This window comes from Odocoileus virginianus, unplaced genomic scaffold (genome assembly GCF_023699985.2).
Source record: "Odocoileus virginianus isolate 20LAN1187 ecotype Illinois unplaced genomic scaffold, Ovbor_1.2 Unplaced_Contig_11, whole genome shotgun sequence".
In the NCBI taxonomy this organism is placed as follows: Eukaryota; Metazoa; Chordata; class Mammalia; order Artiodactyla; family Cervidae; genus Odocoileus; species Odocoileus virginianus.
The window spans coordinates 451914-477477 of record NW_027224328.1 but is presented as its reverse complement, the minus strand read 5'-3'; the positions used below and the strand labels follow the sequence as shown (position 1 = coordinate 477477).

The 25564-nt window shown below is 43.6% G+C and overlaps 2 long non-coding RNA genes across 2 annotated transcripts in view; both read right to left on the bottom strand.

Moving 5' to 3' along the window:
* Positions 1-4501, bottom strand: part of LOC139033960 (uncharacterized) — a 38395-nt gene extending 33894 nt beyond the window's left edge. The window contains exon 1 of the long non-coding RNA XR_011486433.1: positions 4422-4501. This is a non-coding gene — a long non-coding RNA (uncharacterized lncRNA). The remainder of the gene's footprint in view (positions 1-4421) is intronic.
* An 18064-nt stretch (positions 4502-22565) lies between these two features.
* LOC139033959 (uncharacterized) lies at positions 22566-25334 on the bottom strand. Its single transcript, XR_011486432.1, has 2 exons — positions 25246-25334; positions 22566-24439 (listed from the first exon to the last, which is right to left on the bottom strand). It is a non-coding gene; the product is annotated as an uncharacterized lncRNA (long non-coding RNA).
* Between the last annotated feature and the right edge of the window lie 230 nt (positions 25335-25564).

Here is a 25564-nt window from a genome sequence, read left to right as displayed (position 1 = left end):
AGAGCATAGGCTCTAGGGTGTGCAGGCTCTAGTAGCTGTGGCACACGGGCTTTAGTTGTTCCTCCACATATGAAGGAACACATCTTTCTGGACCAGGGATCAAACCCATGCCCCTTGCATTGGCAGGTGGATTCCTATCCACCATACCACTAGGGAAGTCCTCAGCATATAAACTTTGAGGGAACACAAACTTTAAGATCATACAAGATCATATAACATATATAACATTTGGGGTTGCTTCTTTTCACTTGGCATAATTCCCTCGGATCCATCCAAGTTGCTATATGTATCAGTAGTTTGTTCCTTTTTACTGCTGAGTAGCATTACATGATATGAATTTACTATAGTTTATTGCTTAATCATTCATCCTGTCCTGTTAAAGGACAATCAGGTTGTTTACAGTTTTGGGCTATGACAAATAAAGCTGCTGTAAACCCTCAAGTACAGGTTTTTTATGATTATGTTTTTGTTTCTTTGGGATAAGTGCCCAAGAGAGCAATTGCTGGGTTATTATATATGCTAAGTGCGTGTTTAGTTTCATAAGAAACTGTCATATTCCATACCAGAGTCATTGCACCCTTTTATGCTTTCACCATTAATGTGTGAAGGAGCCAGCTTTTCTGCATGTGCACCAGAAAATGCTGTTATTATTTTTCATTTTAGTCATCCTGAAAGGCATGTGGTTATTTCTTACCCTGGTTTTAATTTGCACTGCCCTAGTAGCTAATGACGCTGAGCATCTTTTCCACGTGCTGACTCATCCTTTGTCTGTCTTCTTCACTGAAACATCTGCTCCATGTCTTTTGCCCATTATTTTAACTGTTGTTTTTTTTTTTTAAAGAACAGCTTTATTGGGATATAACTCACATACTATGTAATTCACTATTTAAAGCATATAATTTAGTGGTTTTTAGCATATTCACAGGGTTTGCAACCACCACCACAATTAATTGTGGAATACTTTCATCACCCCCATAAGGAAACTCCATACCCATTAGCGGTCTTTCACCGATTTCACCATCTACTCCCTTACTTTTTCTTCATAGGATTTATCACTTCCTTCATGAGAATAAGATCCATGAGGGGCAGTGTCAGGCTCCAATAGTGTCTGTCATATAATATCACTTAAAGATTTAAATAAACAAGTGAGTCACAGAGAACAATGTGGAAACCACATCTTTCCAGGAAAAATAATTTTACTTTTTGCTCTATTCCTATTTTTTAGAGGAACGATACTTGAAAGAACAATAGGTCTTATTCTCCTTGTGAACTGTATAATTATGTCCATGTGTCCTTCTGCCTCCATAGCTTTCCCTGATAATATGGAACTGAAGCGCTACATAAGTCTTTACATTTGTTTTTTAACTCTGTACTCCTTACTGATCTCCTTTTGAGCCTGAACTGAAATTCAACGAGTGGATGATAATGCAAAGTGAAGTGAAAGTCCTCAGTCGTGTCTGACTCTTTGAGACCCCATGGACTGTAGCCCACAGGCCGTCCTCTGTCCGTGGAATTCTCCAGGCAAGAATACTGGAGTGGGTAGCCATTCCTTCTCCAGGGGATCTTCCCAACCCAGGGATCAAACCCAGGTCTCCCACATTGCAGGTGGATTCTTTACTGTCTGAGCCACCAAGGAAGCCCAAGAATACTGGAGTGGATAGCCCATCCTTTCTCCAGGGGATCTTCCTAACGCAGAGTTACCTTTTTCACACTATACTTGATTTCTCTTCAGGGCTATTGAATTCTGAATCTCTTGATCTGTCTATAGCTTTCCTGGTGGCTCAGATGGTAAAGAATCCGCCTGCAATGCAGGAGACCTGGGTTCGATCCCTGGGTTGGGAAGATGCCCTGGAGGAGGGCATGGCAACCCATTCCAGTATTCTTGCCTGGAGAATCTCCACGGAGACCTGTTTACAGGGGAATAATGTAGATCTGTCTATAGGGGAATAATGTAGAATAGAGGAAAGAGAGTCCTCCTGTAAAGATATTGGACACAACACACTCTCTTAGTGAAGCTAAGTTGTGTGACCTTAAAAATTTATCTCATGATCTTAAACATGGTTTTCAGAGTAATATCTGCCTCACAAATCAATGCATGTAAATAATAATAAATTCCCAAGTACTAACATCTTCTATATGCCAATGTGAGATAACAGAATATGAATATTGGTCTCTGTCCTTGGTTCCTGGCACAGAACTTCTAAAATCTTTGTAATTTCCTAAGCGATAAGAACACTGGAAACATCTCTTGTTCCAATCATTGTCTTTGCCTAGGTCCCAGGCTCCTAAAACCCTTGTAAATTCCTCAGTGACAAGAGCACTAGGAGCATCTTTTGTGCTAATTAAGTGGCTCTGGGTGGGCCCCTGGATAAGGCTGGTCCCCAGCAAGACCAAACCATGATTAGAAGCTTGGGATTATCAGCTCACATCTCATCCTCCAGAGAGGGGAGAGGGGCTAGAAACATGAGTTACTAATTGATGGTGCCTGTGTGGGGAAGCCTCCATAAAATCCCAGTGGTAGGGGTTTTAGAGAGCTTTCAGGTTGCTAAACACATACAAGGGGAGGGCGACACACCTCAACTCCCTAGCGACTCTGCTAGACCTTGCCCTATGTATTTCTCTGGCTGTTCATCTGTGTCCTTTATCTCATTTAATCAACTGGTAAACATAAGTGTTTGAGTTCTGTGATCCATTTCAGCAAATTAATTGAACCCAAGGAAGCCCTCCCAATCTACAGCTGGTTGGTCAGAAGCACAGGTAATCTTGCAACTGGCATCTGAAGTGTGTGTGTGTGTGTGTGTGTGTGTGTGTGTGTATGTATGCAGGGGGGCATGGAGGACAGTGTCAGAATCGAGTTACGCTGTAGGACATCCAGTTGCAGCCACTGAGCATTGCTTGGTATGTGGAAAAACGGAGCCTTTCCCTTTATAGCAAGATTCTTTGGTAAGTGCTTAGACTATAGTATCTAATTTAACTGTCCGCAAAGATTGATGTCATCCAAAGAGTAAATTACAGTGTCTGGCTAATAGGTATGAAATAGGACCAACTTTCATAGCCATTTGCATCTGGCTATGTAAAAATGGCCTTGTCAAAAGTAAAGTTACTTTTTTGTTTTGTTTTTTGTTGCTGTTGCTGTTGGGGTAGAGCTGATGTCCAATCACTGTTTTTAATGCCAGTAACAACAGCAACAACCATCTTAAACTTTTGCCTTTACCATTAATTCCCACTACCATACAGGGGGCTTTGTCCTTTAATTTCTCTATTATTTGAGATGTTTCACAAGCATGTACTTCTTTTTAAATAAAATAACCACAACAATGATATATCTTAATAATGGTAAGGTTGGCATAATTAGGAAGCCCACAAATAACAGAGATAGACTACTCTGATTTCTGAAATGGCAAAAACAGTAGCTCCCAATCTTAAACAGTCAAATCTAATTATTAGATTAAATAAACAGGCAGCAGTGGGGCTTAGTGGGGAGCGGGGGTGGGCCGGAGGCACGGGGGCTTTGCTCACCACTGGTAGAGGAAAGAACATATTTTTTAAAAAGGATGGCTCTTTGATTTCTGCCTCACACCTTGTCCTCACAGTGTTCCAACCAGTCTTTCCAAAATTGCCTTAACAACTATCACGTGAACGTACCATCCTTAAAAATGTGTTGACTTTTCAGATTTTCCCAAAGATGTACTTTTTTTTTTTTTTTTTTGGAAAATGTGCTAAGGAAGAGCAATTACTCTTGTTCTTTCCCCCCTAGCTCTGCTTTTCTTGGTCTGGCCATTATAAACACTGGAAAGAAACTAGTCAGACTGCCATTCAAGATCCCAGTGAATTCTGTGAGAACAAAGCTTTTTAAAGCCTTCCTAGATAGGATCACAAGGGGTAAACCCTTGACTTCAGGCAATAAATAGGTCATAGTTTAGCTACCAGATAAGGTCTACCCTGCCTCCATCCCAGTCCAAAGGGTCATAAATTCTTTTTTTTGGGGGGGGGGTCATAAATTCTTTAGTGTCTTTTTGTGAATCTTCATCACAAGGCTTTGCAAGTAATATGACTCAGTTACACTCTAGAGTCTGCTCTGTAAGAAGTCTTCTATCTGCTCATGGTATATGATTCTTCACCCCTCAAAAGTCATGGCAGTTTTCAATGAAATTCCCTCTCATCCAGTCGTGTAGAATTTTACTGAGGCCTGTTTGCAATTACAATGCTGAACATGGATAGTTTATCATGCAAATACTGTGAAGAAAAAGAATATGGGAAGGTACCAAGTCTATTGGCCCCAGTAGTCTCTCCCATCACCACTTAAATGAGTCCACATTAATAAGACAACAAACGTTTAAGGAGATGATAGGTACTCAGTTGTTAACATATCCATGACAAAACAAGCTGATACCAATCTGACATAAATTCTTAATACTCACTTCCTGTTTGCTGCTCTCCATCTCTCTGCTATACTAAGAACTGACTCGCCCTCCAATTCTTCTTCAAGGTACTGCTTCCTGTAAATTGTAATTGGTGAGTTATTTATTTGCTTGAGAGCTCCTTGAGAGGTGAGGCTGTAACTTAGCCCCCCCCCCCCCCCCAACCCACTGGCACACCAGTAAAAAATACTTGTGGAAGAAGCTAAGACCTCATATAGTTCTAATGTCTTAGATTAACTCAATTCTGGGGTCCTCCACAAAGCTCTTTCCACTTGTTCAGTAGCCAGTGGGAAGAACTTTATCAAGTAAAGGGAGAGAAGGGGGAAAGAGCTGAAGATGGTGAAAATGGGACCTGTATATTTTGAGTCATGGCTGTGACACCAGCTGGCACAGTCTCACCATCAGCAAAAAGAGAAGGGATGAAGTGAAATCGCTGTTATAAAATTCTGTGATTTAATGTGGCTTATGCTGCTGTATAAGATTATAAAACATTTTTTTTTTTTTTAGTTCTACCAGTTTATTGCTACCAACCCATCTCCCTCCACCCTCGTGCACACATGCTCAGTCATGTAATCCCATGGACTTCAGCCCGCCAGACTCCTCTGTCCGTGGATTTTTCCAGGCAAGAATACTGGAGTGGGTTGCCATTTCCTTCTCCATATAAAACATTTTAAATAAGCCACCTCCTCAAAGCTTCACCTGAGCCTACGCTGCATCAGTGAGCTTTAGTGGAGTCAGAAATCAGATTTGCCTTAGCCAGTTATCAAGTCTGTGTCCTCCTCCACCAGCTCTCCTGACTTGGGGGCATAGTTCTGGGGCTCAGCTGAGAGGTATGGTGAAGCACTAGTACTGTTTCCTGAGTTTGTTAGGAGGCAGGGGACAACCAGGACAGCCCATTCCTTTGACTGTGCCACAGCTTCCTTATTACACTTTGCTTTTCACTTCTCTCTGCTGCAACCACTGCCTTCCTCCCCACCTCCCCACCTCCCAATCTCTCTCTTTTCCTCTGTCTGCTAGTTCTCCTCTTCCAGGTCATCCTCATTTGGGGGAAAACACACACACCAAACCTCTACAACACTTCAAACTCAAATAAACACACTTTTCTTTGTACTTGCACTGAATAAGTGAGCCATAATTTCCTAAGGAACTTCCAATTTTTATCTTGCAAAAACCGACGAAGTTATCATTTGCAAGGCACTTAAACTCCTGGTAGCTATCTTTCAAGGTCAGCACAGTTCCCTTCGCCTGGATGGCTTTTTCCTATGACTCTGTCACTTTCTTCAGGTGTCTGGTCAAAAGACAGTCCCTCAGACCCACTTCGTCCCCCTTCTCATTTCTTACTATTTGCTTCTTGAGATTTATCACTGTCTGGCATTTTATTACACATCCACGCATGTTCTTGTCTATCCCTTCCCTAGAATATAAGCTCCAGGAGGGCAGGGCCATTGCCCACCTCGTTCACCGCGGAGCCTCCAGCACTTGGAGCAGGGTTGGGGTTAGGGGAGGCGCTCAGAACAAATAACCGATATTCTCTCCAGCACGCTCAGGCTACCAGCTCGGTTCTCCAGAGCCCCAGGACCACTTCTCGCTTAGTCCCGCCCAATTGCGAGTCCCCACCCACCTTTACCCGAGTCCAGCTCGGAGGCTGATCCTCTCGCCTGTCCGCCACTAGGGTAGCGCAGCGCGGCCACCGCGCGGACCCGGCAGCTGCGGTTGGACCCAGCGGCGCCGCTCAACCGCCCATCTCCGGGCCCAGCCACGCAGCTCCGCGGGTCCCAGGCCGCGGCGCCCGGGGGTGACAGCGATGCCGCCACCGCGCTTCCGTCCCCACGGCTGCGCGGCCGTTAGGAGCTCCGCGCTGCCACGAGATGTCCAGGATTCTGTTTTGAACGATCCGTTGATGCGGGAGGAAAACGGGACTCGTTTGTCAGCGAGACGCAGGCACCCACCCGGGGCGTGGGCAGGGGTAGCGCTCGCGGGTTCCCTCAACCGCGGCCCCAGCCTGACATCTCACCTTCGAGCCAAACTGACCAGCCGGGCCGCCGCCGCCCACCGCGATCCCACCCGGCTCCCTCCCCGCACCCCTGGCGTCTAGGCCGAGAGCCAGGGGAAGCCTTTACGGGGAAACGGCGCTGGGCCCCACCATTCTCAGCGCCGCCGTTAAGAGAGTGTTAACATTTCTGTTTTAAGAGATATGTCCCCCCCCCTCCCCCCGCCCCCCCTGCCCCAACGCCTCTGCGCCCGGGAGGTGGTGTCCCCAGGTAACTGCAGGACGGGCCAGAGATGGGCTGAGAAGATCGAGGGCAATTTCTAATGGTTGTTTTGGATCCGTAGCTCTTTTCGGATGAAGAGCCCCCGGCTGTCTTTCCCTCCGCCTCCTGGAAAGGACTCTTTAAAATTTGGGATTAGGAATAATGAAGGTCATTCTCCATTACCTCACGCAAGCTGCCCCGGGAAGTGGGAGGGGGCAAGAAAGGGACCCCCTGTTTTGGAGAGATTGTTTTTCCTTCTCCCGCCTACCCAATTTGGAATTGTTTGGAAACTCGTAACAACATGGCCTTGAGCAAGGGTTGAGTCAATAGTGACGAAAGTTTTTTGAAAGGTCTACACCACATTTCTCCAAAGGGAATATTCCCAGTGAGCAATAAACTTGTGAAAAGTGCGCAAGTGAATTGGTCATCGGGGATCTTCAACTTATTAAAACCACCGGAATTTCTACTGCACGCACACCAGGATGGTTAAAATGAAGGAGGAGGAAAAGGAGAGAGTGGTGGTGTTGGTGTTGGTGGTGGTGATGATGGTTGGGGTAAGTGGTGCCTGACTCTTTTTTTTGGCCCCATGGACTATAGCTCTCCAGGCTCTTATGTCCATGGGATTTCTCAGGCAAGAATACTGGAGTAAGTTGCCATCTCCTTTTCCAGGCGATCTTCCTGCCCAGGGATCGAACCTGCATCTCCTGCATTGGCAGTGGGGTTCTTTACCGCGGAACCACAGGGAAGCCCATAGTGGAATATTACTCAGCCATAAAAAAGAATGAAAGACATTGCAGCAACATGGATGCGCCTGGGGATTATCATATTAAGTGAAGTAAATCAGACCCAGAAAGATAACATATCATTTATATGTTTTCTAGGGAAAACAATGATAGAAATAAACATATTTATGAAACAGAAATAGACTCACAGACATAGAAAACATGGGCTTCCCTGGGAATCCATCTTGCAATGCAGGAGACACAGGTTTCATTCCTGGTCTGGAAAGATCTTGCGCTCCTCGGAGCATCTAGGCAGGTGGACCAAATCTAGAGAAGGCCCTTGCTGTATCAACAAAGACTAAGCACAGCCAAACATAAATTACAAAATTTTTAAAAGAACACATGCCTACATTATGACCCATGATCCCACCCCTAGATATATACTCAACAGAAATGCATACACATATCTATCAAAAAATAGGTATTAGAATGTTCATCTCAGCAGTATTTGTAACAATGCCAGACTGGAAATAATCCAGGGGTCCACTAACAGGAGAGTGGATAATGACATTGTGGTATATTAACACAATGGAATATTATGCAGAAATGAGAGTGAATGCACTACAGTATATGGATGAACCTCACAAAGTTGAGAGATGGAAAACTGTCATGCTCCAAGCATGGGCTGGAAAACAATTTCCAGCCGTGAGGCAGTATGAGAGGAAAATAGAGTTTATTAGAACAGGAGATGCTGTTAGAACAGCGGGCCAGCTCAAGTGAGAGCTGAAGCTTTTTGTGGGCTAGTAGCCAATTTTTATAGCCTCAAAAAGAAAATTCCTGCTGGAAGAGTGGCATTAGGTGACTGGTTAGGGTGCTATAGGGTGGGTATTTTTACCTAACATGGGGTCAGGGAGCAGGCTGGTTTAGATGAGGGGGCTCATGGCAACAGTTGCTGTGGGACACTCTGTTCCAGAGAAGACCTTGGTACTGGCTCCACATCTGTGGCCTTGGTACAAGGATTTACACCTATCACCTTGGTACAAGGCACCACAGAAACCAGGTCCAAAAGAGGACATGTTGAATAATTCCATTTATATAAAGCTTCAAAAACAGGCAAAACTAATCTATGGTGTCATAAACTTAAATATGTGGTTACACTTTGAGAGGTTGTAACTAGGAAGGGACACCAGGACTTCTGAGATGTCTCTGGTGATTTCGTCTGGGTGCCATTAGCTTTGTAGAAACAAATATCCAACTGACCATTTTTCCATATGTGTCTCACTTTAAAATTTTTTTTAAAATTAAGAAACAAAAAAGTCTGAACTATTATTTGTCCTAGTTAGCTTCTACTCAATTCAACCTACCTTCATTTTATTTTTATTGTCACTATTGCCTTATTGCATAAGGCACTAGGAGGCACTGTGGAGTCCTGGAAAGATGTCTCTGCCTCCCAGGAGTTCAGTCTAGGAGGTAGTACAAATAAAAGTCATTGCTTGGGAGTAGTCTTTGACACTACACGGTTAGTAAAGTAAAGTTGCTCAGTCGTGTCCGACTCTGCGACCCCATGGACTGTAGCCTACCAGGCTCCTCTGTCCATGGGATTTTCCAGGCAAGAGTACTGGAGTGGGTTGCCATTTCCTTCTCCAGGGGATCTTCCCGACCCAGGGATTGAACCCGGGTCTCCAGCATTGCAGACAGACGCTTTACCGTCTGAGCCACCAGGGAAGGGAAGTCCCAAATAATTAACTTAGAAGAAAGTTTAGGGAAAGAATATGCATCCAAGAACATATTTGCAGGGCAGGAATAGAAATGCAGACATAGAGAACAGACTTTGGACAGACAGTGGGGGAAGGAAAGGGAGGGACGAATTGAGAGAGTAGCATTGAAATACATTATCATATGTAATAGAGATAGCTAATGGGAAGTATTGGATGAAAAGCTATGACAAACATGGTCCACTGGAGAAGGGGATGGCAAACCACTTCAGTATTCTTGCCTTGAGAACCCCATGAACAGTATGAAAAGGCAAAAAGATACGACACTGAAAGATGAACTCCCCAGGTTGGTAGGTGCCCAATATGCTATTGGAGAAGAGTGGAGAAATAACTCCAGAAAGAATAAAGAGATGGAGCCAAAGCAAAACAACGTCCAGTCATGGATATGACTGGTGATGGAAGTAAGTCCAATGCTGTAAAGAACAATATTGCATAGGAACCTGGAATGTTAGGTCCATGGATCAAGGTAAATTGGAAGTGGTCAACAGGAGATGGCAAGAGTGAACATCAACATTTTAGGAATCAGTGAATTAAAATGGACAGAATGGGTGAATTTAATTCAGATCACCATTATATCTCCTGCTGTGGGTAAGAATCCCTTAGATGAACAAGAGTAGCCCTTGTACCCAGCATAAGAGTCTGAAATGCAGTCCATAGGTGCAATCTCAAAAACAACAGAATGATCTCTGTTCGTTTCCAAGGAAAACCATTCAGTATCACAGTAATCCAAGTCTATGTCCCAACCACTAATGCCAAAGAAGCTGAAGTTGAATGGTTCTATGATGACCTACAAGACCTTCTAGAACATTAAAAAAAAAAAAAAATCCTTCTCATTCATAGGAATGCAAAAGTAGGAAGTCAAGTGATACCTGGAGTAACAGGCAAATTTGGCCTTGGAGTACAAAATGAAGCATGGCAAAGGCTAACAGAGTTTTGCCAAGAGAATGCACTGGTCATAGTAAATACCCTCTTCCAACACCACAAGAGACAACTCTACACATGGACATCACCAGATGATCAATACCAAAATCAGATGATTATATTCTTTGCAGTCAAAGATGGAGAAGCTCTATACAGTCAGCAAAAATAAGACTGGGAGCTGACTGTGGCTCAGATCATGAACTCCTTATTGCCAAATTCAGACTTAAATTGAAGAAAGTAGGGAAAACCACTAGACCATTCAGGTATGACCTAAATCAAATCCCTTATGATTATACAGTGGAAGTGACAAATAGATTCAAGGGATTAGATCTGATAGACAGAGTGCCTGAAGAACTATGGACAGAGGTTCATGACATTGTACAGAAGGCAGTGATCAAGACCATCCCCAAGAAAAAGAAATGGAAAAAGGCAAAATGATTGTCTGAGGAGGCCTTACAAATAGCTGAGAAAAGAGAGAAGCTAAAGGCAAAGGAGAAAAGGAAAGCTACACCCATCTGATGTAGAGTTCCAAAGAATAGCAAGGAGAGATAAGAAAGCCTTCCTCACTGATCAATGCACAGAAATAGAGGAAAACAAAGAATGGGAAAGACTAGAGATCTCTTCAAGAAAATTAGTGATAACAAGGGAATATTTAATGCAAAGATGGACACAGTAAAGGACAGAAATGGTAGGATCTAACAGAAGCAGAAGATGTTAAGAAGAGGTGGCAAGAATACACAGAAGAATTACACAAAAAATATCTTAATGACCCAGATAACCATGATGTGTGATCACTCATCTAGAGCCAGATATCCTGGAATGTGAAGTCAAGTGGGCCTTAGGAAGCATCACTGTGAACAAAGCTAGTGGAGGTGATGGAATTCCAGTTGAGCTCTTTTTCAAATCCTAAAAGATGATACTGTGAAAGTGCTGCACTCAATATGCCAGCAAATTTGGAAAACTCAGCAGTGGCCACAGGACTGGAAAAGGTCAGTTTTCATTCCAATCCCAAAGAAAGGCAATGCCAAAGAATGGTACACAGACTACCACACAATTGCTAGTAAAGTAATGCTCAAATTCTACAAGCCAGGCTTCAACAGTATGTGCACCGTGAACTTCCAGATGTTCAAGCTGGATTTAGAAAAGGAAGAGGAAACAGAGATCAAATTGCCAACATCCGTTGGATCATCAAAAAAACAAGAGAGTTCCAGAAATACATCTACTTCTGCTTTATTGACTACGCCAAAGCCTTTGACTGTGTTGATCACAAGAAACTGTGGAAAATTCTTAAGGAGATGGGAATACCGGAGCACCTTACCTGTCTCCCGAGAAGTTTGTGTGCAGGTCAGGAAGCAACAGTTAGAACCTGACATGGGACAATGGACTGGTTCCAAGCTGGGAAAGGAGTACGTCAGGGTTGTATATTGTCACCCTAATTATTTAACTTATATGCAGAGTACATCATGCAAAATACTGGGCTGGATGAAGCACAAGCTGGAATCAAGATTGCCAGGAGAAATATCAACAACCTCAGATATGCAGATGACACCACCCTTATGGCAGAAAGCAAAAAGGAACTAAAGAGCCTCTTGATGAAAGTGAAAGAGAGAGAGGAAAAGTTGGCTTAAAACTCAGCATTCAAAAAACAAAGATCACGGTATCCAGTCCCATCACTTTATGGCAAATAGATGGGAAACAATGGAAACAGTGACAGACTTTATTTTCTTGAGCTCCAAAATCACTGCAGATGGTGACTGCAGCCATGAAATTAAAAGATGCTTGCTCCTTGGAAGAAAAGCTATGACCAACCTAGACAGCATATTAAAAAGCAGAGACATTACTTTGCCAACAAAGGTCCATCTAGTCAAAGCTATGGTTTTTCCAGTAGTCATGTATGGATGTGAGAGTTGGACCATAAAGAAAGCTGAGCACTGAAGAATTGATGCTTTTGAACTGTGGTGTTGGAGAAGACTCTTGAGAGTCCCTTGGACTGCAAGGAGATCAAACCAGTCAATTTTAAAGGAAATCAGTCCTGAATGTTCATTGGAAGAACTGGTGCTGAAGTTTCAATACTTTGGCCTCCTGATTTGAAGAACTGACTCATTTGAAAAGACCCTGATGCTGGGAAAGATTGAAGGCGGGAGAAGGGAACGACAGAGGATGAGATGGTTGGATGGCATCACTGACTTGAAGAACATGAGTTTGAGCAAGCTCCGGGAGTTTGTGATGGACTGGGAAGCCTGGCGTACTACAGTCCATGGTGTCGCAAAGAGTCAGACACGACTGAGTGACTGAACTGAACTGAATGGGAAGTATAACACAGGTAGCTCAACCCGGTGCTCTGACACCCTAGAGGGGTGGATGGTGTGGGGTGTTGGGGGGAGGTTCAAGAGGAAGGGGATATATGCATACTTACAACTGATTCACGTTGTTGTATGAAATCAGTACAGTATTGTAAAGGAATTATCCTCCAATTGAAAAAGAACTTTAAAAAACAAATGGAAAAAAAAAGGAATGTGCATCTACTTAGTTTCTAAGTTAGAAGGGATCTTAGTGTGTTTGTGCTCTGTTGTGTCTGACACATTGCAACCCCACGGCCAGGCTCCTCTGTCCATGGGATTTACCAGACAAAAACACTGGAATGTGTTGCCATTTCCTTCTCCAAGAGATCTTTCTGACCCAGGCAGGGATCGAACTCGTGTCTCTTGCATCTCCTGCACTGCAGGCAGATTCTTTACCACTGAGCCACTTAGGAAGTCCCAGAAAGGATCTGAAGAACCTCATAATTTCCTGTAGATAGGGACCGGTATGATCAACTGTCTCAGCCTTCCTAGGACTCAGGGGTTTCTCAGGACAGGGGGCTTTTAGCACTAAATGCAAGACAGTCTTGGGCAACCTGGATGGGTGGTCACTCTAGCAGGGGCTGGGCCTGTTTCATCATTGAATTTGTTAATGTTTCTAACACAAAGTCTGGCACATAGGAGATGATTAATAAGCTCAATGGATATCTGTTGAAATGAGGGAAGATGGTAACATAAGTAAAGACACCTACTTAGGTGATGCTAGTCATTTTGGGGGCAGAAATTGTGGGCAATATGTGTTACGGTCAGGTTGAAGACAATCTTGAATGTCAAGCTGAATAGTATGTATTATAGTTTACTGATAATTGGTATCCACAGAATGTTTTCAAACAAATAGAGTGACATGAAAAAATCTGTTTTTCCTTATTAAATCTGAATTGCTGAAGGGGACAGTTGTAGAGTCTACAAGTTGAAGTTCAGGTAGAAGTTTATTAGGAGTCCAGATAAAAAGTGGAATAATAGACCTTCAGAACCATTAAGGGAACTAAGAGCTTCACTAATCTATCTTATTTTTAAATTAGCATTTTCTTATTACAGTAGTACCATCTTATTCACAGGGGATACTTTCCAAGACCCTCAGTGGATGCCTGAAACTACAGACTGTACCGAATCCTATATTTCCTAAGCATAAATATACACCTATGATACAGTTTAATTTATAAATTATACATATGACACATATATGTAATTACATATAAATTACATATATGATACATATACACCTATGATAAAGTTTAACTTATAAATTAGACACAGTAAGAGATTAACAATAGTAACTATTAATAAAATAGAACAGTTGTGACAATATACCATAATAAAAGTTATGTGAATGCACTACTGTGACAATATAGCTGATAAAGCAGCAGACGCTAAGAAACTAATGGGTGGGTAGAGAATTCAGCATGGATTCATACATACACTGAACAATGGGATGTTTTCTGTCCAGGTAGGATGGCTTGAGATTTCATGATGTTACCTAGTATGGTGCACAATTTAAAACTTGTGGACTGATTACTTCTGGAATTTTCCATTTAATATATTTTCAGGCAGCGATTGGCCATAGGTAAGTGAAATCTCAGAAAGTGAAACTGCCAATAAGAGGTGCTACTGTATATGTTCTTTTTAGAAACCGTTTCTTCCATACCTTTCTTTTCCCTCCTTTCTTAAATGCTAGTATTTATATATAATACTAATTTTAGTTAGAAGAAATGAAGGCCCAGCAGTAAGGTTCATTCAGCACATCTTAAGCAGGACTGAGTAAGAAGCTGCTTTTTTTTTTTCCCGGCAAGGGGCAGTGTCCTTACCCCTGTTGCTGTTGTTTAGTCACTAAGTTGAGTATGACCCTTTGTGACTCCATGAACTGCAGCACGCCAGTCTTCCCTGTCCTTCACTATCTTCCAGAGTTTGCTCAAACTCATGTCCATTGAGTCAGTGATGCCATCCAACCATCTCATCCTCTGTTGCCCTCTTCTCCACCTGTCTTCAGTCTTTCCCAGCATCAGGGTATTTTCCAATGAGTCGGCTCTTTGCATCAGCTGGCCAAAGTATTGGAGCTTCTGCTTCAGTATCAGTTCTTCCAGTGAATATTCAGGGTTGATTTTTTAGGATTGACTAGTTTGATCTCCTTGCTGTCCAAGGGACTCTCAAGTCTTCTCCAGCACCACAGTTCAAAAGCATCAGTTCTTCAGTGCTCAGTCTTCTTTATGGTCCAACTCTCACATCCATACATGACTACTGGAAAAAACCATAGCTTTGACTAGACGAACCCTTGTTGGCAAAGTGATGTCTCTCTGCTTGTCAATATCTAGGTCTGTCATAGCTTTTCTTCCAAGGATCAAGTGTCTTTTAATTTCATAGTTGCAGTCTGTGTTTCCTGCATTAGCAGGCAGATTCTTTCCCACTGAGCCATCTTGTAAGCCTGACCTTACACTACTTCAGTGCTTTCATAGAATGCCACACTCTGACACAATGTTCACTGAGAAAGACAACCTACTGTTTTTCTTGAAGTTAAGTTTATCCAGTTCTTAAATTCTGAGAATGTAACCTTCCCACTTTTTTGGTGTAAAAAAGTATTACTTCTCCTATAAAATGGTGGTCATAGTAGATCGCAGTTGGTAACGTCTTTCTGCAACAAAAGTCCTCTGCATCCCCTTATTGGTTTGTAAAATGAAAAAAATCTTAAACTTCTGCTTCATTCTCATGCTGCTTCTGGCTCAGATTTTACATGTAGATACATATACATTTGTGATGGATGTGACTGACCTGTATTCTGTCTCCTTTGCATACATCTTCCTGTACTGCGGAGGCTAGAAAACCCACAACTATACATTCCAGATTTTTTTGCAGCTAGGATTCTGTTTCTAAGTTATGATCTATCTGTAATCTGCACACCCAAGAGACTTGAAAAGTAGAAGTGAGGTGTGAGCCACCTCCTGGCTGCTTTGGCGCTTGCTGCTGGCCAGCATGATTGTGAGGTACCGGGCTTTTGGCAGCAGTGTTCCGCATCCATACACTAGCTCTTGGCCACTGAAGGCTTTGAGGCAGTGTTAGCAACATTGCCTCCTGGATCACAGCCAGAGCACTGTGTTCTTGAATTCAACAGTTTCAGCAACAAAGCTTTGTTTTTTAAAAATATTTATTTATACAAAGAGTCAGACAGGACTGAGTGACTAACACTTTCACTTTCATTTAGTTATTTGCCTGTGCTAGGTCTTTGATGTGGCATGTGTGATCTTTAGTTGCAGCGTGTGGGATCTAGTTTCCTGACCAGGGATTGAACCTGGGCCCCCTGCAATGGGAGTGTGGAGTCTTAGCCACTGAACCACCAGGAAGGTCCCAGCAATAAGTTGTGATTCCTCACCTTTCTTTTTTCTTTTTTTAAAAAGGCTGTGCTGGGTCTTTGTTGCTACATGGGCTCTTCTCTAGTTGCGATAAGTGGGGGCTACTGTCTAGTTTCGGCTTCTCTTGTTGTGAAGAGAATGGGCTCCAGAGTGAGTGGGCTTCAGTAATTGCTGCAGGTGGGCTCAGTTGTTGCAGCTCCCAGGTTCTAGAGATCAGTCTTGATAGTTGTGGTCCACAGGCTTAGTTGCTGTGAGGCATGCAGAATCCTCCTGGATCGGGGATCGAACCCACGTCTCCTGCATTGGCAGGCAGATTCTTTACCACTGAGCCACTCAGGAAGCCTGATTGCTCAGCTTTCTGAAGCTCCCCTCCCATGAGTGTGTTCAGTAATCCCATTCTAGGAGCCATTTCTGGGAAACAGCTGAGACTCTGCTCCTTCAGTACTTCAAAAGATTTTGTAAGCACGCATGTCCCTGTATTAAGGTCTTCTCTGCTTAAAATAAAAGTGGTTTCTGTTTACTGCAAATAACCCTGACAGATACAATACCTGACTGAGCAATTAGTCCTCTTCCTTCTATACTTTCCCTACTCGCTCCTCCTCATCCTCTGCCTTCCCTTTCCCTCTTCTTTCTATAATACCAAATGCAGTATAACCTGGTGTCTTTATCCTTGGTCTTTTGAGGCCCTGGAGCTATTTCTTGAGCCTCCAGATAAAAAGAAACCCACTATGGGCTTCCCTGGTGGCTCCGTGGTAAAGAATCCGCCTGCCAATGCAGGAGACACGTGTTCAGTCCCTGAGTCAGGAAGACCTCACATGCGGAGGAGCAACTAAGCCGGTGTGCCCCAACGACTGAGCCCACGTGTCGCAACTACTGAAGCCCAGGGGTCCTAGAGCCCAGGCTTGGAAACAAAAGAAGCCATCAAAACAAGAAGCCTCTGCACCACAACTAGAGAGTAGACCTGCTCACTGCAACTTGAGAAAAGCCCTTGTAGAAATGAAGAGCCAGCACAGTCAAACATAAATAAATAAATTTTTTAAAAAAGAAAGAAACTCATGATCACAGTATTTCACAAGGTGGGTGGGAGGTGGGAGCAGCTAGTCTCCTGGAGATTGAGGTTTTCCCTGACACCCGAGAGGCTACCTGACTCAGTGTCTCAGGTTCTCACTGATCAAGATGCCAGTGGTTTATCTTTACTCGCTGGAGGGCTTGGGTCTGTGATGTAGAACAATAGCAGTTTATTCCTTGGATTCTAGGTCCCCTGAGACACAATTTCTAGTTTGACTCATTGGGCATCATCACTGGGAAAGTGACAGTGCTTTAAATGTATGAATTATTAACCTAAAACTAATATTATATGTTTCCATATTCTTTTAACATTTCTAGAAACAAAACGCTTTTCTCTGATAAACGCAATTCTTTTTTTTTTTTTGAAGGGTGTAATGCGTTTTCATTGATTAGAATTGTTTACAGTGTAATCATTCCATCATACCTATAATATACAGTCATAATCAAATATCTGATACTAAAGTAACTTACTGATAAATTCTAATATTGAACACAGAGTAGTTCCATGTCTATTAACAATAAAAAACAAAACCACTGAGTTTATCTCGGAAAATTTAAATTCTGGCCATTATTTTACAAGTTGAGAATTTGAGTAATCCAACTCTGAGACGACTTTCTCACTGTAGAAGTTTTCTCTGTGGGCGAACGTTTGTTTTGGGACTTCCTTTGAGTAACCCAACTTTGAGATGACTTTCTCACTGTAGAAGTTTGCTCTGTTGGTGAACGTTTGTTTTGGGATTTCCTCTTGTCTCAAGCCATTCTTGCAAATGACGCACTTTGGGGACGGGACCTTGCAATCGCCCTTGCCCTGTGCCTTGGTCAGTGTTCCGGACCTGGCCTCTCAATCCCAGCTTTTTACCCTCCGTCTGAGTATATTTGCAGAAGAACACTCCTTGCCCCTTCCCCAATGTTTCCTAATCCACTGACACCAGCGTGTCCTCTTCTGCCATGCTGATGCTCACCCCTCTGCATCCTCCTCCTCTCATGCAGCCAGGACTGCGTCTGCAACCACTGTGTCAATGGTTCTCCCCGGTGCGCAACCTCTGTGCCCAGAAAGTTTAGACAAAAAAAATTTTTTTAATCTCCTTCCTCCCTTGTCCCACCCCTACTGCCACTTTGGTATAAGCAACATATACCTTATTATGCTAGAACTGTGTATAGCCTAATAATAATTTTCCCATGGTACTCTTACTAATGCAAATACAACTGCCTCTGTTCCTTCTCGTATCTTTAAACTATGGCCATAGTGAAACTGAAAGGCCAATGATAAACTCCCTTGTAAACTATCTGGCCAAGGATGTCCTGAACAATCATAAAAAGATGGGATCACCTTGGACAAACAGAACGTACCTGTTACTGAATCTTGACCCAGAGCCCTTGCAGACTCTGCAGTTGGGATAGTTATAATACTAATGGGGAGTCCTTACACCGGTCCCTCAATTTCCAAAGCACAATATTTAGACAATGTTAAAGCATTGCTGAAATTTAGCTCTAAGAAAAAGTCTGGACTAGGAAAAAAATAAAAAAAGGTCTATTAATGCTGAGAAGCAAAGGAATTGCATAATTTACAGTATAGATGACATCTCTCAATTCAAATAGTTCTTCATACCCTGGAATTGCTGATTGTAGGTTAAACAGCTTATTTTTCATTCACTGGATGTACAGACATCTTTTCACTAATGCCAACTATCTTTTCAATATTTTTAGGAAGTTACCTTAAGGGGAAATCTGCTTCCAAATTTTAAATGCCTCAGGGTGTTAAGGAGAAAATGGCAGCATTTTCACTGGTAGTTTTTAACAGGTAGGTAGCTTCTCCCAGGTAGATTCACGGAGCAGACTTATCTTTCAACTTTTGGCTGGAACAATCCAGGTGGTAAGTGTGAAACACTTTTCCAGGATCATAAAACTGCCATCACTTCAGTTCAGTCACTCAGTCATGTTCGACTCTTTGCAATCCCATGGACTGCACCACACCAGGTCTCCCTGTCCATTGCCAATTCCCAGAGCTTGCTCAAACTCATGTCCATGGAGTCCGTGATGCCATTCAACCATCTCATCCTCTTTCGTCCCCTTCTCCTCCTGCCTTCAATATTTTCCAGCATCAGGGTCTTTTTCAATGAGTCGGTTCTTTGCATCAGGTGGCCAAAGGAGTTTCAGCTTCAGCATTAGTCCTTCCAATGAATATTCTGGACTGATTGGCATAGATACCTTTAAAAACATATTTCAATGTCTGCAATATTCAGAATGTGTGCCACATACTTTGTAAACATCTTATTTTGTGTGGGTTCACAACCTGCTATGTATGAGATACTGCTAGGCACCGGATATGCAACGATGCATTAAATACAATCCATATCCTAGGAGAAGGGGACGACAGAGGATGAGATGGTTGGGTGGCATCACCAACTCGATGGACGGGAGTTTCAGCAGGCTCCCGGGGTTGGTGATAGCCAGGAAAGCCTGGCGTGCTGCACTCCATGGGGACGCAACGAGTCGGATACAATTGAGCCACTGTACTGATCCAAGTAGGTTTCTGTAATTTGATCAATGTCCTTCCTTCAGACAAACTTTTATACTTTCCTTCACCTCCACCCAGCCTCTCCAATTATTTTGGGAATGGTTTCCTTAGGAACCCACCTGCTTGGATCCTGCCATCCAGTCAGTCCTTAGCTTTCTATACAAGAATCTCGGTTTCCCCATCCTTCCCTAAAGGCATGGTTAAACTCCACGTTTTTACTTTCCTACGCCTCATTCATCCTTTTGGGTAATATAAGTAAATGGGAAGTCTGGGACCAGAGGCTCATACGAATTTAACTATCACGTGTATTCCAGAAAACCACGGTACCCGCTGACTTCGCTGAGTAAACAGGAAACTATCGATCCCACGCAGGAAATGACCTTGTTTGAGGGCAAGGAAGGTTTCGCAGATTTCCCTTTCCCTTCAGCTCCCTACTAAACTCATTTCCGGGTTTCAATCCATTTGGTCCTTCACCACGACAGCCGACTCCGTCTAGCTCTTCCCAGTCCCAGCCTAGACAGCGTCCCTAAGAAAGTGGCCAATTGGCCCTTCCCTTTAGTGGACATTTTTATGCCTTGTTTTACATCACTACGAATCTCAACCAATCAGTAGTTGGGATGGGAGGTACCAAAATAAACTTCACTTCCTTCCCAAACAGCCGCCCCACGCTTGCGTCAGCCTGATAGATTACTTCTGCAGCCAACCAGCAAGCAACCCTGGGCCCGGCCTACCTTAAACCCAATCAATTAAAATGAAGACGGGGAATTGGGCGGAGAATGGAAAACTTGCCCCCACTTTTGGAAATGGTTTGAAGGAGACGCGTACGGACCTCTTAAACTTACAATTTGCGACCAACGATCACTGCCTACTGTGTGTCTCAGACGCCCCAGTTCTGTCTCCCCTCGGCCGCACCCCAAGATGAGCCCCCCAACCCCTATATATCTCCCCCCAACCCTCATGTCAGTAGAACACGTCCCCATCCCAAGTCTTCAGGAAAAGGACCAAACCCCAAAGGGCCGAGCTGTCCACGCTCCTCCCCGCGCCGCAGAGCAGGGGGAAGGAGAGACCCCGCAGACTCCCGCGCCAATCTTTCCATTCAGTGCGTCTCTCCTCCCTTCCCCACGTTCCCGGGTCGGAGCTGACACGGGAGTGGGAGGAGCCGAAGGCCAGCTGGGCCGGCGGAGATGCTAATGCTTCTTAAGGTGGCGCCGAGCTGTGAGGTGCCTGGGCCTCCAAGCGACTGGGATGTGACGTCCTCCTGCCTCCCAACTTCGCTTCCCACGCAGTTTCTCATCTATGGTCTCCTCACCTTATGCCTGATTTTATTTTCAGAAAGAATAAACAGGTTAGGTAGAGAATATAAACGAATGAAACTTACAACAATAAAGTTATGTAAAAGAAAACCAAACCATGGAGAGAACTTTCACGAGTAATCTCATCTTTTCTTTTGTTCTTTTCTCCCTGAGAATTCCTTTTAAAGTAGCGGCTAGATGTGCAAATGTGGGCTCCAATTTTGTCTGATAAATATTTCTAAGTGAATCATTTGTGTGTTTACTTTTTGTCTCCCCACTAGATCTGACGGCAGTCGCTAAAGGAAACAAGAGCCAGTTGCTTAGTGGCTGTGGGTTACCGCCTACTACTCTTACGAGGGTCCCTTGGAAGCTGGAAGAGCGGAGGTGGTATATTGGGCCTCCTGCCAGTCTTGCCTCTAATTCAGTCTTATCATTTGTAAAATGGGAATAATAATAGCTACCATAAACATTCAGTGTAAGTACTAAAAGACTTCGTGTAAATAAACACACATTGTGATCTGAAATGTGTAAACACATCAGATAACATTACAAATATAAAGTGAAAGTGAAGTCGCTCAGTCGTGTCCGACTCTTTGCTACCCCGTGGACTGCAGCCCGTCAGGCTCCTCTGTCCATGGGATTCTCCAAGCAAGAATACTAGAGTGGGTTGCCATGCCCTCCTCCAGGGGATCTTCCCAACCCAGGCCTCCCGCATTGCAGGGGGATTCTTTTACCGATTGAGCCACTGGGGAAGCCCTTGCAAATATTGGCTCAGAGGTTAAAGCTTCTCCCTTCAACGCGGGGAAACCCAGGTTCGATCCCTGAGTGGGGAAGATCCTCTGGAGAAGGAAATGGCAACCCATATTCTCCAGTATTCTTGCCTGGAGTCGCAAAGAGTTGGACACGACTGAGCGACTAAGCACACGCAAATATTGACAGTCGTTCGATAGCTTTTTAAACAGTATTAAAAAACTATTTATCTTGTAAAATGTCAAACACATGCAGAAGTAGAATAGTATTAAAAACAGATACATGAAAAAAATCCCATGTTGTCATAAGCAACTTTGGTTATTATCTATACCTCTTTATCATTTGATTATTTTGAAGCAAATTTCAGGCATTCCATGACTAAATTCTTTAGTATGAATCTTAAAAAGATAAAGATCTTTTAAAAATAATAGCATAATTCTTAACACATCTAAAATATAGCAATAATTCTTTTATATCACCAAAGTCAGGATTGAAATTTTGATTGAGAAATTGGTGTCTTTCCCGGTTGCTTTGTTCAAATCGGGCTCCCCTGAAATGTCCATATATTGTATTTGACAGGTGTGTTGAGTCTCTTGATCTGTATGCCTTGCATTTGGTTGTTTTGTCTTTTAAGCCTCTTTCAACTTGTAGGTTCCTCTTCCTCCATGCACATATCTAAGTGCATTCTGTGTGTGGAATCACAGTCCCTCGCCAGCACTATGAAGTAGGTGATATTATTATCCCCATTTTACTGATGAGGAAACTGACTACCAGAGCAGTTAAATGACTTAAGTTCTCAGTTATTGAGTGTCAAAGCTGGGATTTGAATACATGAATTTTATCCACTATACCATGTTTCATGTAACACAACAAGTGTTTCATAAATGCTTCCAAAATATGTATTGTGGTATATTGGTCACCAATATTAGAAGAAGCATTCTGCTCAATAGCAAAATGTAGAATAGCACACATGAATTTGTGTAGAATAGCACACAAGAATAATTAGATAGTAGGTTCTATTATTGAGAAGGGTGGATCCTCTACATTTTGATTCTGTTCCATATCACCTTCCTTAATAGAAAGTAAATGGAGAATGAATGCAAGTGCTTCTTCCTGTCTCAGGGGAGAAACAAAACAAAACTAGCTTTTCAGGTTCTTTTTTTAATTAAAAAAAAAACGCATAAGCAAAAACCATACAAATAGTAATTATATATATGGTGGAAATGAGAAATTATAATAATCTTTAAGCTTACATTTTTGGTGTATATCCATCTATGTGTGTGTGTGTGTATATACACAAATATATACATACAGATATCAATACATATATATTACAAAAATCAACTACATAATCATATTATACAAACTTTTTTTAACATGATATTCTCACTGGAAAATATTTAGACGTATGAAAAAAATTAGCTCTTTAAAATAATAACATGACTATTGCAAAATAGCTACATGGTAAAGACATAAGAAGTAAAATAATCACTCAGTAATTCTCCATTCCAGAGTTAAATATATTTACTCATTTAAAAGCTAAGTAGTATTCTATTATATAGCAGTACTATAAGGTATTTAACAGTTACCTTATTATAGATGTTTAGCTAATTTCCTACAGCTATAGATAATGTTGCAGCAAATATCTTGTATACGTCAACTAATTTCTTAAGCTTTTTACTTTTCTCAGTTTCTAGGAGAAGAGATTCTAAGCCTTGCCTAACTTTCTCACTTTTAGTACTTTGACCTCTCTATCCCTGATCCTCAAATTTCATATACATAAAAAAAGTAAAAAAAGGATTGAAAAAAGAAACATAACAAAACATGTAACTCAAAGTAAGAAACATCTGATGCCAAATTATCTGTATGTGGGAGAATGAATCAATGTTTCAAAGAGGAGAGAAAAATACAATTTTAATTCTGGATTTTGGAAGAGAGGAAGGGAAGAGAAGGCTCAGCTGGAATTGACTGCCTTTAATTACAATTAAAAGAATGACTTTTAATTCTGACAGCTCAGGAAAATGGGATAGAAGAATCATTTGGATTTTGAATTTGTTAATTTAACTCCTGATTTTGCATTTTACTAATAATTTGGAACTCAGACACAATCTATGGCTCTATTTCAGCTTTCTCATTTGTAAAATAGGCTTACTAATAGTGCCTTATAGGATTGGAAAGAATTAAATGTGATAATACATGCATAGCTCAATCAATACCTGGCACATTGTAAATATAATATAAAATACAGTATTATATATTTAACCAGAAGAGAAAAAAAACTTTAATATCTAAATATGAAATGTAGTGATCAAGCTGTAATCCTGAGTATTCTGCCTTTTTATTTTTTGAGCAATTAAAATATTTCACGGATAATATTGTTTTCTTCTTATTTAACAGAAAGTAGAGTAGTTTGAGAAAAGTTCAAGAGGTCAGATGATGAAACACATAAGAATTTGCAAAGAATTTGCAGAAGAATAACATGAGTTCAAAAAGAAAAATGGAGGTAGTCATCTGGTGGTGTTTCTGTCTTTGGGTGGAGATTATTCTGTTAAGGGCAGAGGATATGAACACTATATACTGTGACCCGGATAAGATATGTTATAGAATTGCCAAGTGAACTGAACAGTATTCTTTACACATATGTGTACAGAGGTTTAAAAAGCATTTCCACATAAATGAGATCATTAAATTCTTGCAGGAGCCTTATTGGGTGGGTAAGGCGAGTATAAGGACCTCCTCTTCGCCGCCCAGGATGCCATAGAACTTGGCCTGGCACAAGTTTAGATTCTGCTAGATTTTCCGATGTTTGGTCCAGAGTTTTCTCGGTTGCACGGTCATTGATGACCTTCTACATTCAGTCGTTCAACAAGCATTTACTGAACTCCGGGATGGTATCAGTGTAACATACTAACTTCGGCCCAATCCCATACCCCTTTAAAAGCCATCTCAGGAAAAAAGGAAACCCATCAAAGGCATTCCTGAGAAAACCGATGTTCATCTATGTACAGAAGACAATGAACTAAAAAAAAAAAAAAAAAAAAATCAGTATGTCAGAATTAGCGTGGAACTGAAATTGACAGTTCCTGCGGCGCGAACGAGGGACTCTCCCGACAGACAGCAGTGGGTGTCATCTCGGGCGGATGGCGAGCTGCACGGGCTCCAGTGGCGGCCGGAGGGGAGCGCGGGGGCCGCGCGTCCCCAGGGCCGCGGGCTGCGCGCGTCGGGTACCCCCAGGAGCTCGGGGCGGGGGTCGGCGGCTCGGATCCCCGGGCGCAGCGCACCCAAGGCTCTGCGCCGCCCGCTCCTCCTTAACCCGCGCGGGGAGGCGGCGGCGGCGGCGGCCCGGCGGGCGGGGGCGGGGGAGGGGCGCCGAGCGCGGCGCGGAGGCCGGGGAGGAGCCGGGGCCTGCAGCGGAGCCGCGCCGAGCCCGAGCCCCGGCCGAGCCCTGACACCTTCCGTCCGCCGCCTGGCTCCCCTGGGGAGTCCGGACTGGCCGGAGCCCGAGCGGCGGCGGCGCGGGGAGCCCCACGCGCCGGCGGGAGCCGAGCGGACGCGAACGGGACGAGAGGAGGCGCGGCCGCCTCAGGGAAGCGCGTCCGGAGCCGCGGCCTCCCGGCCCCGGCTGCCCAGGCCAGCTCCGGGAGAGCGGGGAGCAAGCAAACCCCACCCTCGGGGGCGCCCCGGGAGCGGAGGCGGGAGGGGGACGCGCGCGGGCGAGGGACCGAGGAGACCCCGCTAGGGGGTGAGTCTCTCCTTCCTAGAGGCGAGGAGGATCCCCGCACCGGCCCGGGAATGGAGCCCCCAAAGTAGAGGGGTGATCCTTACCGAGGAAGCGAGTGAGCAGCCCCGCGTGCCTCCACTCCTGCAAACACACTCTCCGCAGTTCTGGACTTTTGGGGGGCGGAGAGAAGGGGGTATGCCTCTGGAGTAGGCACCCTGCCGCCCAGCCCGTGCTCACGGGGGCGAGGACTGCTCACGTTCAGAAGCAGAGGACAGCCCAGGGAGAGAAGACGACTCGGCTTCCAGCCTTCCAGGAGAGGGGAAGAAGTCCCCCCAACTTCCCTGTACCCGGACGGTGGAACAGGGCAGAGCCCCTCCGCTCCGATCTCCAGCCGACAGAAAGAGCCCTCCACTCGCGACAGAT